The sequence below is a fragment of the Amphibalanus amphitrite genome, unplaced genomic scaffold, assembly GCF_019059575.1.
Source record: "Amphibalanus amphitrite isolate SeventyFive unplaced genomic scaffold, NRLGWU_Aamphi_draft 000106F_arrow, whole genome shotgun sequence".
Taxonomy (NCBI): domain Eukaryota; kingdom Metazoa; phylum Arthropoda; class Thecostraca; order Balanomorpha; family Balanidae; genus Amphibalanus; species Amphibalanus amphitrite.
The window spans coordinates 395,072-412,831 of NW_024881601.1; the positions used below are offsets into that span (position 1 = coordinate 395,072).

The 17,760-nt window shown below is 49.1% G+C and overlaps 1 protein-coding gene across 2 annotated transcripts in view; it reads left to right on the top strand.

Moving 5' to 3' along the window:
• Positions 1-5,758: 5,758 nt before the first annotated feature.
• LOC122380776 (protein phosphatase 1 regulatory subunit 27-like) overlaps positions 5,759-17,760 on the top strand; it is a 47,154-nt gene continuing 35,152 nt past the window's right edge. The window contains exon 1 of one of the 2 annotated variants that reach the window (XM_043364218.1): positions 5,759-6,146. The gene's annotated coding sequence lies outside the window, so the exon portion shown is untranslated. The remainder of the gene's footprint in view (positions 6,147-17,760) is intronic. The other variant, XM_043364219.1, reaches the window with a different exon arrangement.

Consider the following 17,760-nt stretch of genomic DNA (forward strand, 5'->3'; position numbering starts at 1 on the left):
TCGCTGCGCTCGCTCGCTCGTAACACTATTCTATACGATTATTTACTTTACGAACGTAACGTTACGATCTTTTGTCGAACGATCCTTTACAACATACGATCTTTATCTTACGATCATTTTTCTACAATCTTTTTTGTACGATCCATTGCTTTACGATCTTTTGCTTACGATCCTTGGTCGTACGATCTTTTGCGACATACGATATTTATCTTACGATCATTTTCCTACGATCTTTTTCATACGATCAATTGCTTTAAGATCTTTTGCTTACGATCTTTTTGTCGTACGATCTTTTACAACATACGATCTTTATCTTACGATCATTTTCGTACGATCTTTTGCATACGATCAATTGCTTTACGATCTTTTGCTTACGATCTTTTTACCGTACGATCTTTTACAACATACGATCTTTATCTTACGATCATTTTCGTACGATCTTTTTCCATACGATCTTTTGTCTTACGATCTTTTGTCACGTAATCGCATGGTAAGGGGAGAGACCTACGTGACAAAAGATCGTAAGACAAAAGATCGTATGGAAAGAGTTTGTGGACAATGATCGTAAGATAAAGATCGTATGTTGTAAAAGATTGTACGACAAAAGATCGTAAGCAAAAGGATCGTAAATAAAATAGACGTACCTATCAGTATGGAAGGCGACCGTAGGTAGGGAAATGATCGTAAGATGAAGATCGTAATTCGTATGTCGCAAAAGCAGAGGTGGAGAAATCTGCCAGGCTGGGGTTGCACGGGCGCAGCAAATCCGCCGCCGCCCTGGCGGTGACCTTGACCTCCGCCGTCTGGTGCGGCTCCAAAGCCAAGCCGGCGTGGAATTGGGAAGACTCGTGCTACCCCAATTCGGCACAAACGTCCATCCCTGCGCAAAAGACCGTACGACTTAACCCTCGCCCGTATTGGTGTTATTCCAGCCGTGAACGTACAAGGGGGGACCCCTTGCCGTTTGGCCCCTGATCGAGCTAGAGCTTCGCGGAAAAAACGAGCGAGTTGCCCGTGACGAGAGGAAGCCGATGATCATAGGCGGCGGAACGGGGAGGGCACCGGGGCACCGTGCCCCCTTTGATTTTGGCATTTTAACATTAGCCCAATGGGCGTTGCATGGAAAGAATGGGATCAAAAGTTGGCAGTGCCCCCCCCCCCCTTAAGGTGTTCCGCCACTACTGGCGATGATACCCAATTTTAAGGTCCTAGGTCTTAAGTTGACCTAAAGTCGCGAAAATCGGGACCTGTTAGAACGGCTGAAGTGACGCGGCTATGCGAGTTTTTCGGGATGCTTCATGCTGATCACGAATATCATGTTAGTTTTGATCACAGATGATGTGTTCATTCATTTAGGCCAGGTCGGGTCAGGTCAGGTCAGGTCAACCAGTAGGGGTCCTACCGGGTATTCGTAGTAGATGTCAACTGCCTCTGAGAGCTTCGTACGTAACATGTTACGGAGGCACCAAAACTACTTCTTACCTACATATATGTTCAAATGGTTGCTAAATTCGAATTCAGCTCATAGGTACCTAAAACTCGAAAAAGTGAACCGAGGTCGTCAAAGGTCAATGACCTGACCCGACCTTCAGGTGACCTTGACACCCACCCTAATGCATGGGACCAACATCATATCACAAGGTTGAACGCTTGAAACCACGAAAAGACTGCAAACGCGCGGCTAATGCGAGCCGACATACCTACCTACGCCGAATCGCGATTCGCGCCAAACATTGTCTCAAAAAGTAGGTCACAGGTCAAAGGTCATTTGGGTCAGGGTGATAACATTTTCAGGGTAGGTGTAAAATTGATAAACGCGAGGGTAGGTACTGAAAGTTTCGTTCAATTCAACCGCTTTTTACGCGAGTTATTCGCGAAAAAAAAAAAACTAGAGGGTCCGTTCGTCCTCCCCCCCCCCCCCCTATACGGGCGAGGGTTAAGATCGTAAGCAAAGAATCGTAAAGCAAGCGATATTATGGAAAAATACCGTAGGAAAATGATCGTAAGATAAAGATCGTGTGTCGCAAGATATAGTACGACCAAAGATCGTACGCTAAAGATCGTAAAGAAAAGTATCGTATGAAAAAGACGTGGGTAAATGATCGTAAGATAAAGATCGTATGTTGTAAAAGATATAGGGGAGAGTGGGGTAAGATGCCCAGGGTGGGAAAGACCCCCTCTAGAGGCGAAACAAAAATTTGAACCTGGAAATTAATGTCCTTGTTAACTGCACAAAAATTTGCGAAGCTCAACTGGGCAACGGCTGGCTGGTGATTGCATGTTTTTTATTTGCTTCTTTCAAAAAATATTTTGGTGTCAAAACATTGTAAATATCAAAGAAGGTAAATAATTTTTATGTCCCTTGCTATGGTCGTGATACATTAACATGCGTGTACTGTGTCCTAAACAGGTTGTCTCAGGGTGTAGTTTATGGCTAACAAACTGTACTGATTTAATGTTAATTAATTCGGTACCTTGGGGTAAGATGCCCCCTGCCCTGATGGGTAAAGACGCCCCCTAAATCCGTAGGCTAGCCTTCAAGGAACCCGTCAAATCATTTATTACATACTTGTGATGAGAGACGAAAGCCGATCTGGGACTATTGAGAGTCCAGTACGGTCGGGTGCTCCCCATGTCGGTCTCTCGGCCCACACAGCGACTTTTTGGGCGGCATCTGACTCTGAGAGCCCTCACGACGGCCGCTGTGGGTCCCATTATTGGCTCCAAGGCCCCTCACGACATCCTTTGAGGGCTCCCACGTTGGCTCCACGGGCCGCGCTGACATCTGAGGTCCCCACGATGGGCTCGAGGGCCCTCAAACATCATGAAGACCTATAAGGGGGCCCCACAGCGGTTTCCGAACGCCACCACGGAGGCTTGTTTGGCCGCGCTGAACTATGATGGCCCTAATGACGACCTCTGAAGCCCCTTACGACTACTTTTGAGGGTCCTTACGATGACGTTTAGTGTCTATTGCAGGCTCGAGGGGACTACTGATTCGTTCAGGCGATTCACGTGCCCATTTATATCACTTATATATAGTGCAGGGAGCATCTTCCCCAACGCCAGGGGGCGTCTTTCCCACCCTGTGGGGTAAGATGCCCCCTTTCACTTCTTCAGGAAAATGCATAATAGCACAAAAGCTGTCATATTTCAGGCACGAAAGTGTGTTATTTTTTTTAAAGAAAAATGATGTCGGCTTCCGTTGAAACTCCAAGTTTTTGCTTTCCGATCGTCATTTTCGAAAAATGTATGAGATTGTAAAACCTTGGGCATCTCACCCTACTCTCCCCTACATACGACAAGAGACCGTAACGCAAAGTTCGTAAAGTAAATAATCGTATAGAATAATATCGTAGGTAAATGATTGTAGCAGTAGCGGCGGAACACCTTCAATTAAGGGGGGGGGGGGGGGAATGCCGACTTTTGGTCCCATTCTTTCCATGCAACGCCCATAGGGCTAATGTTAAAAAGCCAAAATCAAAGGGGGCACGGTGCCCCGGTGCCCTCCCCGTTCCGCCGCCTATGGATTGTAGGATACAATTTTAACAAAACCAAGGTAAACTAAAGCGGACACTAACTCAACCATAACCTCTAAACTGGTACGGCCGCTCTCCCGCTCCCGGCTCCCCTACACAAATAGCTTTATGGTTATGAATTTATTTCAGTGTTTTAATCGATGATACTCTCTGATAATATGACAAAGCAGGCATATAAGCAATTAGTGCAACCCTAGCTGATACCTACTAAGAGACACACTGAACCTGATTTGACCAAATATGCACCTAATCTGCACCAGATGTGCACCAAATATGTACCAGATGGCAGTCGTGAAAACGGCTATTACTCTCCAAGTTAGTGGTTCGTTTCGCTGTCACGGGTCCGGCTGGACCTGCACAAAAAAGGATGTGCGCCTGCGGAGGAATACGTTGGGCTGAAGTGTCCGTTTCTATAGTTAAAGCAACAGGCTACTAAAATATAAGGTCAGGTGCCTGGAGCCGGAAAACAGCTTGCAGTGTCAGTCCGGCTCGGCGCCGTGTGTCCGGCCCGGACAGCCGAAACAGAGCCGTGGAAAACACGGACGGTGGTGAAATGACCGCGGGTCGGGCTTTTTGCCGCCGGCCTTGTTGATGTGTTTTGTTGTTCTTGGATCGGGACTTGACCGACCTCGCTGTGGATTGTGACGTCAAGATGAGGCTGTTCAGTGAAACACTCGACGCTCTTTACCAAGAAAAACGTTATCTCAACACAGGTGGTGACAGTGTTTCCTAACTTGGAACTGACGGACGTATGGTTTTATCAATGTCACGTTGACTGGAATCCACCCAAACCCTCTTTACTCAGTGCCTGTCACTATTCTTGTTCACACTCGTGCTTTATTCCGGGTTTTGTCATCCCCACCCCCACCAGACAATCGGTAGATGGTCGCTTTCAAGTTTAAATGAAGCGTATCCCTAGGCGGGGCAACCGTTTGAGCGGCTGGGTGACCTGTCCCATCATGGGACAGGTAACCCCTGAAGTTGGGTTACTCCCGTAATAAGGTTGCAACAAGAAGAACACTCAACCACTGTCGTGCACCAGCTCATTATTGACTCGGTCCAGTGTCTTTACCCTCATCTTCCCATCCCACGGCATTGAAAAATGCGGCATAAATAGACCGAAAGGGCCTAACACAACAACACAAAACAGGGCCCGGTCACGTAAGCAATTAGAAGTAGGTAATGTTCCTTACCGGATGCATTACATCTACTTTTAACAATTACAGTCCGACCCTTGAATGCACTGCACACTTCAACTCACACACATAACGTGACGCTCGAAAGGATGAATTTATATGAAAGACACAAATTAAATGTCATTACCTACGAGGAAGAGTGGTGTGCAGTTTCATACTCCGAGAACAAATGACCTGACGTTGATCTTCGACACGCACAGAAGACACGTGCTGTGAAGAACCGTTATTGTATCGGTGGATTATCTCACTATCAGTTGTCAATAGGTATACGGTGTGTGGGTAAGTAGGTACTTATCGGAACTATCTGAAACATGGCCATACTAGGACACTGATTTGTTGTAGTAGATTTTGCGAGAACCACTTCTTCAGTGTAGGTTTGTACCTTTGTAGACACGGCCGAAAAATAGCGTTCGCTGTGCAGCTGTTCGTTCGAGGCTTGGTTCGAGGGTTCGAGTTGGGTTCGAGCCTGACCGTCAGTTCGTGAGCTAATTATAGTTTATTGTAGGTAGACACGCTGGATTATCATTTTTTCAGAATTAATTAATTTGAACGTAACATTGCATCGTCAATGTTGTTTATAAACAATCGATATCATTTAATAAATGAAAGGTGCAAAATAAGCAAACTAAACAGCTCACCCCGCATTCCGTTTCAGCCCAATAAACGAGCATTATCAACTGAAACTATGCCAGGCTGAATGTTGCGGTATATGTCTAACAGGAACCGCACACACCCTCACACACACACGGCAGCTCGCGCACGGCCCAGGGCGGATGTTTGCCGTGGCTGCGCGATTGTTTTCCATCTCTGGACTGTGTGCTGAGTGAGCTCGGGCCTCTGCCGACGGCGCCGGTGCATGAGATCGTTTTTACGCCGAGTTTTTACCTCCGCCGTAGTGGGAAATCTATTCAGTCTGCCCGGTGGCTGGGAAAGAATGAACCTCGCGTAATGGAGCTCGCTAATTGATCTGTGAACAGTGAACACTGGCGGGCGGGGGCGGGGGCGGGGGCGGGGCGGGCGGACAGTCGGTGGCACGCACCCGCAGCCCGCGGCGGCGGACCGGGCGGCTGGCGGCGGGCGGCGGGCGGTAGCTGGCAGAAGTCAGTGTCGGGTCGGCAGCTCCGCTGGGCGCCAGTGAGCCGGCCGGCCGCCGCGTGGTGCTGTGGCAGGCCCGTGGTGCTGGTGCAGACCCGTGGTGCACCCCCAGCGTCAGACTCAGTGGTGGAGTGGCGTGGGACTCGGCAGCCTGCGGGTGCTGGGAGGCTCTGTGTGGGACAGGACGGTCAGCTTCAATGTAGATTCAGGACTTCCGGTCTGACTGGGGACAGGAAACAGCCCGAGTCAGGATACACCTGTCCTGCACTGAAAATCACCACCGACTGTGCCAGCCGACTTCCTCGAACTTATATCGGTAAGTGCTGGGGGGGGGGGGGTGAATTCAGTGTTGATGAGTTTCTGTGCGCAATAAGCATATTAAAACATCACTTCTGCTTGCATCATTGCATTAATAGAAATTACAATTGAAAAGTAATTATTCGGTCAGCCATACCTAATTTATGTTATCAAAATAATTATGACCGTTTGGCAGTGCTCGTTGACGGAAAGTCGTTGCTCGTAAGTACAACGGACACTTAGTTACCCTATACGACTTATTGTAATATTTATTGATAAAGTAAAGTAATGAGGTTTGAAAATATATGTAATAAAGGCTGAGCAATGAGCATTGTTATGATGTGGTGAAACCGGTTTCTCTGCATAAAAGAGGCTCCTAATCTAGAATATTCATTTAGGGGCCAGTCACAACCTAATATAACCAATTTTAACCAATGACGTTCATGCTATAACATAATTATGGCTAACCGCATCTTTGTACCAATCCACGAGACATCACACTGCTCCGTTGTTTTCAATTTTTTATCAGGCCAATAAGCTTCCTTTTTATCCCGCACCCAATGCACCTCCCAGAATTTCCCTCGAGCTCACCTTCGTCCGTCTTCCCTCGCCGATGCAGTGGTACTCATGCTATGTTCAGTGATTTTGGAAGACCTCTGACGGTTCATTTAGCTGGAGAGGAGCGATGTGACGGCGAACGGATTAACACCAATCGATCTGCAACAGGAGGACTGAACTGGTGTAACATGGACCTGAATGACCACCTAACCGGCGATGTCATGAATTTGGTCATGACAGACGTCGCACTAAATAGTAAAGAAATAACGTTTTGGAGTGATTTATTCGAAGGGCTGAGGGCTGCATTTTAACTTCAGCGTGAATCGTGATTAAAATTAATGTACCATTCAATATTTATCAGCTAACGATTTTGTGTCATGTTGAGTCATTTCAATGATTTCGTCGTTCACACTGCAGTACCTACGTGCCTTAATTTCATATTTGTTCGGTCACATATTAGTTCGGTCACATCTGCTTCCAGTTTTGTCAGTAAGCCGAGATCAGCCTTCCTCCAAGACGCATTCAATGCCATCCAGACGAGCTCGTTTCTGTGTGTTCTCCGCAGATCCCGTCACACTCTCGCTTTATTTTATGCAACTGCTCCCGTTCGAGACGGTCACAGCCACTTTCCATGGAGCCGCCGCGACTGATCAATCGATCTAAACACGCACTGGACACACGGACGGTGGCAATGGGGTGCCGACTGACATTGACCAGCGGTCGGGAAACGGTCACCGGTCTGCAGGGAACCCTGATGTCACCGTGGACACCGCGGGTAAAAACACAGCCGCAGGGTGTGGCCATGTCACCCCGCGGAGAGCGACGGTGACGGACGATGTGTGAGAAAATGGAAAATTTACGTCAGCCGAGGCTCAACTGTCCGGACGTCCGCTAGGCAAAATAAGAGCTGAGTTTGAAAGGTGGCAAGAAAAAGCTACACATCTGCTTCAGCTGATTTCCGTGTCAGTTCAGCTTAGTGATTAGGTAGGTCATTGAAGGTCATTAGAGGTCAATGAGGATTTTTATGGAATTGCAATATGCAGGGCACCGGTTAGAGAGAACTGCGAACATATTAAAGATGCTCTAGTTCCGCACCGTTGGCTTAGCGAACGGGAATGTTAGATAAGCATTTAGCTGCAGGTCTGAAGGTGTAGGCATTTGCAAGTATTGACTAGTGGGAACACATTTTTTGCGACTGCTATTTTGTTTTCATGGGCTTGTTACGATAGACAGGCACAAAATATACTATGACAGTGCATCAGATACAGCCTTTCTACTTTCGGTTTATTATAATAAAAGAACTATAAAACGGGATGTTGCAGATGAGGTGTGATTCGCAGCGTTTCATTGATGAAAAGTGCAGAATATGGCTTGGGCTTTTATCTTTTTAATATCACTCAGCAGTGAGGCTCGTGTCATAATCATGGCTTTATGAAAATTTATACGTTGGCTCTAAGTAACGAGTAATTAGCAAATGAAACCATGTGGGCCTTTCGGAGATCTTTCTCCTTCGTTATGAATTTTCCAAAAGCAGCCCTAGATACCAGTCTGTCTGTTTGTCTGTCTGACTGTCTGTCTGTCTGTCTGTCTGTCTGTATTTTTTATATGCTGTCCGTCTGTATAGGTATTCATTTGTTTGTATCGGTCTTCTTGCCTGATTCCCATTGTCCGCGGTGTTTGTCCGGGTCTGTTTTTTATGATCATACGGAACGGCCACCATATTCCGCGGCTGATCACTTCGTTCTGGTTGGTTGGGAACCGACATGTTAGCTGGGAGCTAAGAGCTGGGAGCTGGAGAGTTGAGAGCTAGGAGCTTGGGCATTTCACGGTACTACACGACACCGTACAACCCCATACGGAAAAGCACATTCGCATGACACAGCATGGCCATAAACGGCAGTGGCACATGACATCAAACTCCATTACGGCACGACTATGACGAAGCCGCGCTCGCCAGATGGTAATACACAACACTGAACTGACACGGGACATTGGGCATTGCGGCCGTCTCATTTTCAGTAGTGGTGTGAGCACTGACGTTCTTGATTTTTTTTATATAAATATTGATATTTGTAAATAGGTAACATTCAAAATATGTTTTATGTATTTATCAGAATAATATATGAATATTATAACAAAATCAGGAAACAAAAACTTCAAATAAATACATCTTTTTAACACTATTGCTATCGTAGTCAGTTCTGGCGCGGAGTTGCGCTTAGTGGCGCGGAGGTGTTATTTTTGTTCTAAATGTATTTTTGTATGGGAATGAATGTTGTGGTGATTGTTTTCTTTTTATATCTATTGTATGGGTGAAAATTTTAAGCTTTTTAGAGTATCTCGAAGAGTCTTCGGAATTCGGATGCTATCTTTGGCAGGTAAGATACCATTTCCCATGGCTGTTTCATTTTTTATAATTGGTTTTATGATGACGCTATTTCATTTATTGTATTTTCATTTTGTGATATCCAATTTTTGTGCCTGTTAAAAGGGGGTTCGTTCTCATATGAATAGGTAAAAAATTGGGTGTTTGATATAGCACAAACTCACATGGTTTGGGGCCAGAAGTTGGTTGTTGACCCATGGTTAGTTACTCCTTGGCTTAGCGACAAGGACAATATTTGACATTTTCTCTTGGGCATAGAAAAAATCACTTGGATTTTGAGGTCAAAAGCAGCTTTTGGGCTAAGCAACAAGCCAACATGGACTTGTGGCAAATGTTGCTTTTGGGGTTAGCGACAAGTCACTTTTGGACTTAGCGACAAGTCGCTTTTGGGGTTTGCGTCAAAATTTGCTTTGGGCATAGCAAAAGTTGCTTTGGATTTTAGGGGCTAAAGCAGCTTTTTGGCTTCGCAGCGAATATTATTTTGACTTGGGGCAAATGTTGCTTTTAGGCAAGTCACTTTTCAGCTTAGCGACAAGTCGCTTTTTCGCTTAGCGACAAGTCGCTTTTTTGCTTAGCGACAAGTCACTTTTTCGCTTAGCGACAAGTCGCTTTTTCGCTTAGCGACAAGTCGCTTTTGGGTTTAGGGTCAAAATTTCCTTTTGGGCATAGCAGAAAAAGTGCTTTTGGTTTTTAGGGGCTAAGGCAGCTTGTTGACTTTTTGACCAATAATTTTTTGGACCTGGGGCAAATTTTGCTTTTGGACTTAGCGACAAGTCACTTTTGGGGTTGGTGACAAGATTTGCTTTTGGGCATAGCGAATAAGCCTCTTTTGGGTTCAGGTGCAAAACTTCAGCTTTTGGCTTTGAAAAGGGTTCTTGAACAAGGAAGATAATTTTGAGTGAAATAAATGTGTTGCATGTACCATGGTCAAGTCAAGTGCCAGTGTGTAGGTAGCTATTTACAAGGGCAGATCCAAATTCACATTGTGTGATAAAGTGATGAAGTGGTTTTGGTGAACGAATCATTTATTATATCTTGAATGTTCAACTGCAAAGTCTTAAATTTGTACCCTATGTTTCAGCGCAAAACTGTTGGTCGGAAAACGGAGAGGCGGCGGCAGGCTGTGGGACTTCCTAGCGCTGATCGGAGGATGCAGCGGCGTGGGCTGTATATATCCCAGCGCTGGTCGGAGCCGGAGGACGCGACAGCGGCGGGCTGTGGGACGTCCAGCGCTGGACGGAGGACGCGGCGGCGCGGGCGCCGTCGGATGTCCAAGTGCTGGGTGGAGGAGGCGTGGCAGGTTGCTGTGCAGACATCAGTGGCACTGACCTCGAAAAGCGGTGCCCGCGTGTACATAATGTGTGCTTGTATAAATACATTTGGTACGGATTATTTGTTAACACATTGAATTCCGATCGAAATACCTATCCCTCTGGCGTTCATCAGTGCTCGTCTTTTATTTATTTTTTTTTCTGGTGTAATTCTGAATTATTCATGCATAAGATCATGTTATCGTGTTTTTTATAACTAAAATACAATAATTAGTACCTACTTGCCCTGGGACAGTTATAACAAAATATCCTCAACATTTCTACTGGGGTTGAAAATGAGCAGAATCATTGAGATAATATTAAGCACGTAGGTATTTAGGCTCTGTAACATTACGGGCAAGCTAGAGAAGAGGCCTCGTACTAAGCAGCGTTTTAGGTGTGAGGCAAGTATCTGTGTGCAGGCACGACCAGCTTACTTGTCACTGGCCGGTTCATGCCTGGCCTTTTGGTTCATAATTGCCTATTAATTTAATTCCTATGGCTCAAGTCATTTCATACGGCATTGTTATTAATTGATCTGGGACAGAACACATTCGGCGTATGCGGTCCTTTACTTCACATTCTTCCTCAATCCGATGTCCTTTTATTTAGTGGCGTTTTCTACTTACCGCCGGAAGTGCCTTTCCATGGCGTGGTGGACAATGTAATGCCAATTTGTCACGCTCCTGGACCAAGAGGTGGGATAAATTTATGTTCAATACATAGAGCAGCCTTTTTTCTATAACATATTACCCTTCATTTTTTAGAAGTAGCGTAGTTTTTTAGCAATGTGTAATCTAAGAATCCCCTGCCGCCGCCGGAGTAAAAATGGCGCCCGTCAGGCATGCTAAAATCTGATCCCGAGGTCCCATCAATTTTTCGAAGTTTGTCACGCTGTTTGCAATCGTTTTGTGGTTCACGTGGTACCATTAGAAAGACAATAAATTTTTGCACCTAGTGTTAGCCTTCATTTTAGAAAAATGATCTCAATGCCGAGATATCTTCGATTGAATTCGTGGGTGCTCCGTCCCCATTCACTTAACACGGCCGCCCGCGGCCGCCGGCGGGCCGGCGCGACCGGCCGCCGCGCGGCCGGCCGGTCGGAATATGAGCCCGGCCGTCCCGCATCGCATGGCACCAAACGGCACCAATCATGCAGCCACGCCCTTCCGCCTCACCGTGCAGCACCCCACACCACACCCGGCAGTGGTGACACCGCTCTGGTGACAGGGCGCCGCGCTGGTGACACTCCGGCCGTTCTGCCGCCCCCGCCAGCCCGCTTTTCCTGCAGCCCCCGCGGCACTGGCCGGCACAGTTCTGTCGCCACTCTGGTCTACGAGCTGCCCGGCCTCTTGTTCATCATGTTCAGTGTCAACTCGGTCCCGTGTCGCTGGTCACCGCTGTCCCTGCCTCTCTCTCCAGCAGCGGCGAGCGGCGCCGGGGTCTGCTTTTCACAGCTGATGACGGCTGAGTTATTGTTGTGGAACCGCTATACAAGCACTGCTGGCTCAGTGCAGACGGTAGCGGTCGATTTGGAGGCTGCGGGGCCGGGAGGACCCCTCCCTGATGGCTGCTGAGCCCGCGGCGCTGCCAGATGTTAGAGGCCACCGCTGGCAACAATTTGCCACCGAAGCGTGCTGCAATCGGCAGCAGCCAGATAAGGGGGCGGCCGGGAGGGTCTATAAAACACGAGTTTTGCTGCTTATCGCCCAATTTTGCCGCCGCGCCGATAGAGGCACGCCACGGAGATGGTATCGGACGCTGCCCGGGGATTGGCTGTGTGATCGTTTTCACATACCTCACAGGAGCGGAGTTTGGGGCAAACGACCGATGGACGGCCACACAGGGAGTCAGGGCTATCTCAGCCAGTCGGGTATCACCGAGGCGAGCTGCACTGTGCACGGTGGCACGCAATAAAAATCCAAGTTGGAAGTGTTCGTGAGTTCATGTCATTGTGCATTACTTAGTGTCGTGTATGGCGGTAGTTGGTAGGGGCTTGCTGTCATTGAAGGATCTATTAGGCCTAAATTTCTTAATATATCCTAGGGTGGATTCATGGTCGTTTGTTCCAGCATTTCCTAAAAGCTCAAGTTTGTCCTTTCAACTGACGTCTAATTTAAAGCATGACAATTCGGATACCATTTACCAACTTCTGTCGCAGCTGTGGGCAATTTAGTCCTCTGAGGAATCAGTATTGATCACACGTGTCAGTTCGGCCCAAATACCCTATTGATTTACTGTCAACGGACCGCCAAAGTTTCGCTCTTGCCCTCCTATCGCCTGGTGATTATGGTACACTGTGGGTTCCCAGAGTCGCAGATCCGGGATTCGTAGTTTCTGCCGAACCAAACAGCCGCTGCGTCTGGTGGGGTTATTTCGGGCGCTGACGGCTGCAGACAGTGCAGCGGTCAGGGGGGGGGGGGGGGGTGTTTGGGACCGGCCGACTGCACCCGGGCCAAACACTCGGCCCAGCCCGCTCCGGATATGGAGTCTGCGTCAGCCCAGGGCGAAGAATAAACCGCTAGGAGCCCATACATACACCTGCATCGGCACGATGGAGATGACAATCGACATCGATGGTAGAAAGTTCGGCTCTCGTCTTTCAAATCACACTCACTGGCCAAGCGGGCCCCCGAAAACCACAATAAATATTCGAACACCACTCGAGAGTGCAGTGAAGGGAGTCACCCATCTCAATACTAGCCCGATGTCCACTCGGCATACCGCCCTGTGCACTGGGTCTAATGGCGGCTAATTACGCCATCTGTGACCGCGCTGTCGCCACCCGCTGCGCCGGCACCGACCGAGCGCTGCCCATTCAGACAATGGATGAGAGCCTCTCGGGTGCAGCCGCCGTCGAGCTGTTGGAGCCGCCTGCAGAAGCCGAGTGCCTCTCGTCTCTGTCGAGCGGCTGCGCTGGTCCGGTCGTGCCCGCTGATGGTGGACACGTGCCCTGCGCGGTGGTCCGGCCGGCCGGGCGCCGGCGGCGACTCCGCCCGTCCGCGGCACACGGCCCGCTACACGACTCGCCACTCGGCGGCCCCGTTCGGCGGCTGTCAGGCTGCCGGCGGGGGCGGCCGCGGGGGCGAGCCGCCGCCCCGGGGGTCCGCCGGCATCTGGAGCGGCGCCGCGTCACCCGTCACGACTGAGGGGCGTCACTGGCGGCCGCGTCACGCCGTCATCAGCGCCGTCATCGCCGGTGGTTTGTACGGAGGCGGGCCCGGCCGCCGGCGCAGGGAAACGGCTGAGAGGAACTCGTACGCGGCTCCAGCTGTGATCTGGTTCGCCATTTATCTGGCCACGAGGGCTGTTTTTCGTCATTTCGCTGTAACTTGGCAGATGTCCAGCAGTGATGGAAAGTACGCTCCAATATGTTGCGAAATTCGATGTCTTTTCCGTTCAGCTGCAAACGGCAGCATATCAAACTTTTTTTTTTGTAGCTAGTTCTTAAATGTTCTGCTCATTTGGGTCTCGGCTCATGCTGGTTATCCCACGTTTTGGGAATAAGCAAACCTTTTTATCATATGTGCACTGATGATTGACCTAAACAAATATCAGCTCATACGTTATGGGTGGGCTCACGGCATATTTGCGCTGAGGCTGAGGTAATGTCTAAGCGAATTGCCTTGGTAACAGTTTGGTTTCCAGCTGGCGCTATGGGTGGTCCGCGAGTATCAAATCAAATCAATAAACATTCGGCTGAAATGATAACGATCTTACCCTCGGGTGGATTCGGTGTTTGACGGGTTACGTCATCCGTGTAAATATTCCATTCGGGAACGGTTGTCACTTGACGGCCATTACTTATCGTCACCGTTGAATGACATTATGTCGGGTCTGACCCGTTCCAAAGATAACACGCAAATGGATAGGAGAACTCAGAAATAATTAGGTCGTTTGTTGCGTTCGCCGCCGGACTTGGTCACGACAGTCGCGTGGGGCTGACAGGGTTATGTGTGCCTCTAACTCGGCACAAAGAACCGCCACAAAAGCGCATATTGTACCGGCCTCGGCGGATTTCAGTGCCGCGGCCACTTTTTCGGCGGCTGCCGCCAGTCACGCGGTTCCCACGCACTCCATGTCACGCCGTTCCCAGAGCGCCGGCGGTGCGTTCCGCACGCACCTCGGGTCGCACCAGCTGGCGACGGCAGCGGCCTCCTTTGAAGTCGCTCCGACCGTGGGGAGGGGCGCGGCGGGCCGGGCTGATCTCGTGACTCTACGGCAGTCTGTTGATACTGGTCCCCGCCTCAGTCACGTCGGAGGTTTTTGTGCGTGTTTTTCGGCGGTACAGTGCAATGGAGGTTCCTGCACCCAGTTGAGCCCGTGTTATCGAGGTAACAGGTGTCACTAATTGTCTCTAGTTTGTTTCTTTTACGATGATGTTTATGCTCTGAGCAGCATGAGAACTCTGTTTTCAGAGTGGCGCTACCGCAATAAAAACGATGCGACCACTAACGCAGGAGGTCAATCTGTGATGCGTGTTTCCTAACTGGCGCCATGCATAAAACCGAGATCAGCCCCTGATCTCGGACCCGGGCCAGTTTTAGCTCACGGGAAGGGTGTGTTCTGTGACATATCAAGATCGTTGAGTTGGAAGTCGGCTTCTTTGTCGGCGGACTGGGTCGCCCGGGGACCGAGGCCCGGCGCCCTGTCCCTCACAGTCAGTGATGTCAACAGGCCGTCGGCGGCATGACAATGAGCGCCGGACAATTCATGTCTCTGGATTGAGACATACGAGCTGACACCGTGTGGGAAATGCCTTTTTAGAAGTCAATACCAATTGATAAGGATAATATCACATTCAAGTCAGGTCAAGGTAGATACAATATAGTTTGTGCTTCGACTTTTCAGAGCGAGCGCCTTCAGCGCTTCTCCGAAGCAATGCCTCACTTTGATTACTTGACTGCAGCCGAAAGCACCATTTTGTTTGCTATCGTTATTTTAATCGTTTGATGAATTAAAATTTAAAATGATATTACGAAAGATAATCTCGGTGTACTCATCCCTCAGGTAATTATAAAAACAATTGATTTATTGATTTGCAGCGCCGCTCTTCTCGCTTCTTGAGTTTGCATTTGCAGACATAAGCGGCGGAACGGGGAGGGCACCGGGACACCGTGCCCCCTTTGATTTTGGTATTTTAACATCCTATGGGCGTTGCATGGAAAGAAAGGGACCAAAAGTCGGCAGTGCCCCCCCCCCCCCCTTAATTGAAGGTGTTCCGCCGCTACTGTTTGCAGATTTCATTTAAAATGGCTGAGGGTTAAGAAATCCCATCCTTTCCCGAGTCCGAAACCCATGATCCAATATGCAAAGCACATTTACAACGAATCCGAACACCTCCAGCTCCCATTGCCACTGAACTCCCTGGACGCACCGACCCACCGTAGGTAGGTACTCAGTAGGTACTCACGCCGATTGTCTTTTCTGCCGTGCTCTGTCCACCCGCTCTATCCCGTCCCCTCAGTTTCTGCTCTCCAGTCGCTCCTCAGCTCTCTATCTGTCCTCTCCACTCCTCTCACCCTCCCTTCGGCTCCACCCCACTCCTGGCCCGATTCTCACGGCGCTGTCCAAAGAGGCCATTTCGTGTCGGCAGCGGCGCTGAATTCACAGCTATTAGGTGCCATCTTTCCGGGCGCGGTCCTTACACCAGCAAGAAATAACACATAATTGGTGATTGGTAATTGTCAAGGCTGCGTGACATAAGTGGCACATGCCGTGCGGTAAACACATGGGACTGCCGAAACAAAGCAGATAACAAAAACGGAACATTACAAAATGGAACGATGCTGATTGATGTCTCACCATGTTGCGTTTTTGCCTTAAGGCGTTTCAACTAACATTTGGCTTTGATAAGATATAGATCAATGTTTTGCAACGTGTGCTGAAAGGCCTGCCTTAATGTGGATTATTAAGTCTCGCTATCCAGCCAGAAAAACGACGGTAAACGCTATTTAGGAGTAACTGTAAAAACGCCGGAGAAATGCGTTTGTGCACTGCTGTGACGGGGCGAAACTTCAGGGTCATGACGGTCCCTCCCTCTCCCCCCGCCCCGGCAGAGCTTAAACCCCGTATCTTACGACCTTTGGTTCACCAGTTCATACACAGTCCATACTGTAATGCATTTCGCTGAGCTCGTTCAATGAAGCATTTAGGACATGTAATTACTTTTAACTAGCTTGGACTTCGGGTATTTGTCAAACGATGATTACCGAATAGGGATATGCTTATGCAATAAAGACATAAATCAAACAAATGTCATGCCGGGAATACATTTTGTGGTTTTACTCTCCGGTCTCTACATGGTAGGCTTTCTATGCTGCTTACGGACAATATCGGACAGAAACACCTGGCCAATGTTGAAAAATCGCAATGGATGATAAGGCATGCAAGCCGTCCTGCACTGTAATGGCACATGTCATCTATACGGACATTATCGATCGGTTCCGAGCGGGGCCTTTTCGTTACACGAGCCACCCAGGTTGGCATGACATATCGGTTCACTTCGCCCCGCGCCCTGCAGCGAAACGCCGCAGCAATTACATAGCTTATGCAATGCAAAATAATGAATGAATATCTACGGCCAATTGATTGGCACGCGGTCATTAGCAATCCATTTATCTAATACAGGTGCACCGCGATCCGCCCGACCGACCCACGCCGTACCCGGCGACATGTCCAGCGGGGAGGGAGGTGCTCCCCGGCGCGAGGGTCGCTAAAACAACACCGCCGCGGATCTGCCGTCAGATTATCAGCTGTATAACACCGCAATAACACCCAGTATCCTGTCTGCCGACCACTGCGCTGAAAGCTGACGCACAGAGAGCAGTTTCCGCTCCGCTGAAGCTGCCGGCCGGCTGGCGCAGCCCCAGTGATCCGCCGGTGATTGTATCTCTCGGCGGCGGCCTCGGTGGCACCGGAGCGCGCTGGCAGTCACCCCCAGCTCGTGCCGGAACGCTGCACCTGCTGGACCCGTCCCAGCGATCCTCCAAAGCCCGATACATGGCCGGCGGCCAGCGGCGATCCAGGCGGGGATCCGGCGGCTCCCAGAGCGCACAGCACGCGTCCTGTTTGCGGTGATGCCGCCGTTAGCTGTCAGACGTAGATAAAGATAAACAGCTGCCACAAGTGCTCCAAGTGTCGAGTAGGATTTGTGTTACGATGCATGACGCAGCCCACAGGAAATAAAGGACGAAGATAGCGAGAACGTCAAACGGAAAACACTGATTTTTTGCGATTTGCACATCATCATGGGTGTTAGCGACCATGGCGAAAATTTCCTTAAGCGCATGCTGTAGGCGAGTTATCTTGATGGCTCGAACAAGCTTTCCGGTTTATAATGACAACAAATCGTCATCCATTTAAATGAAAAACTCGAC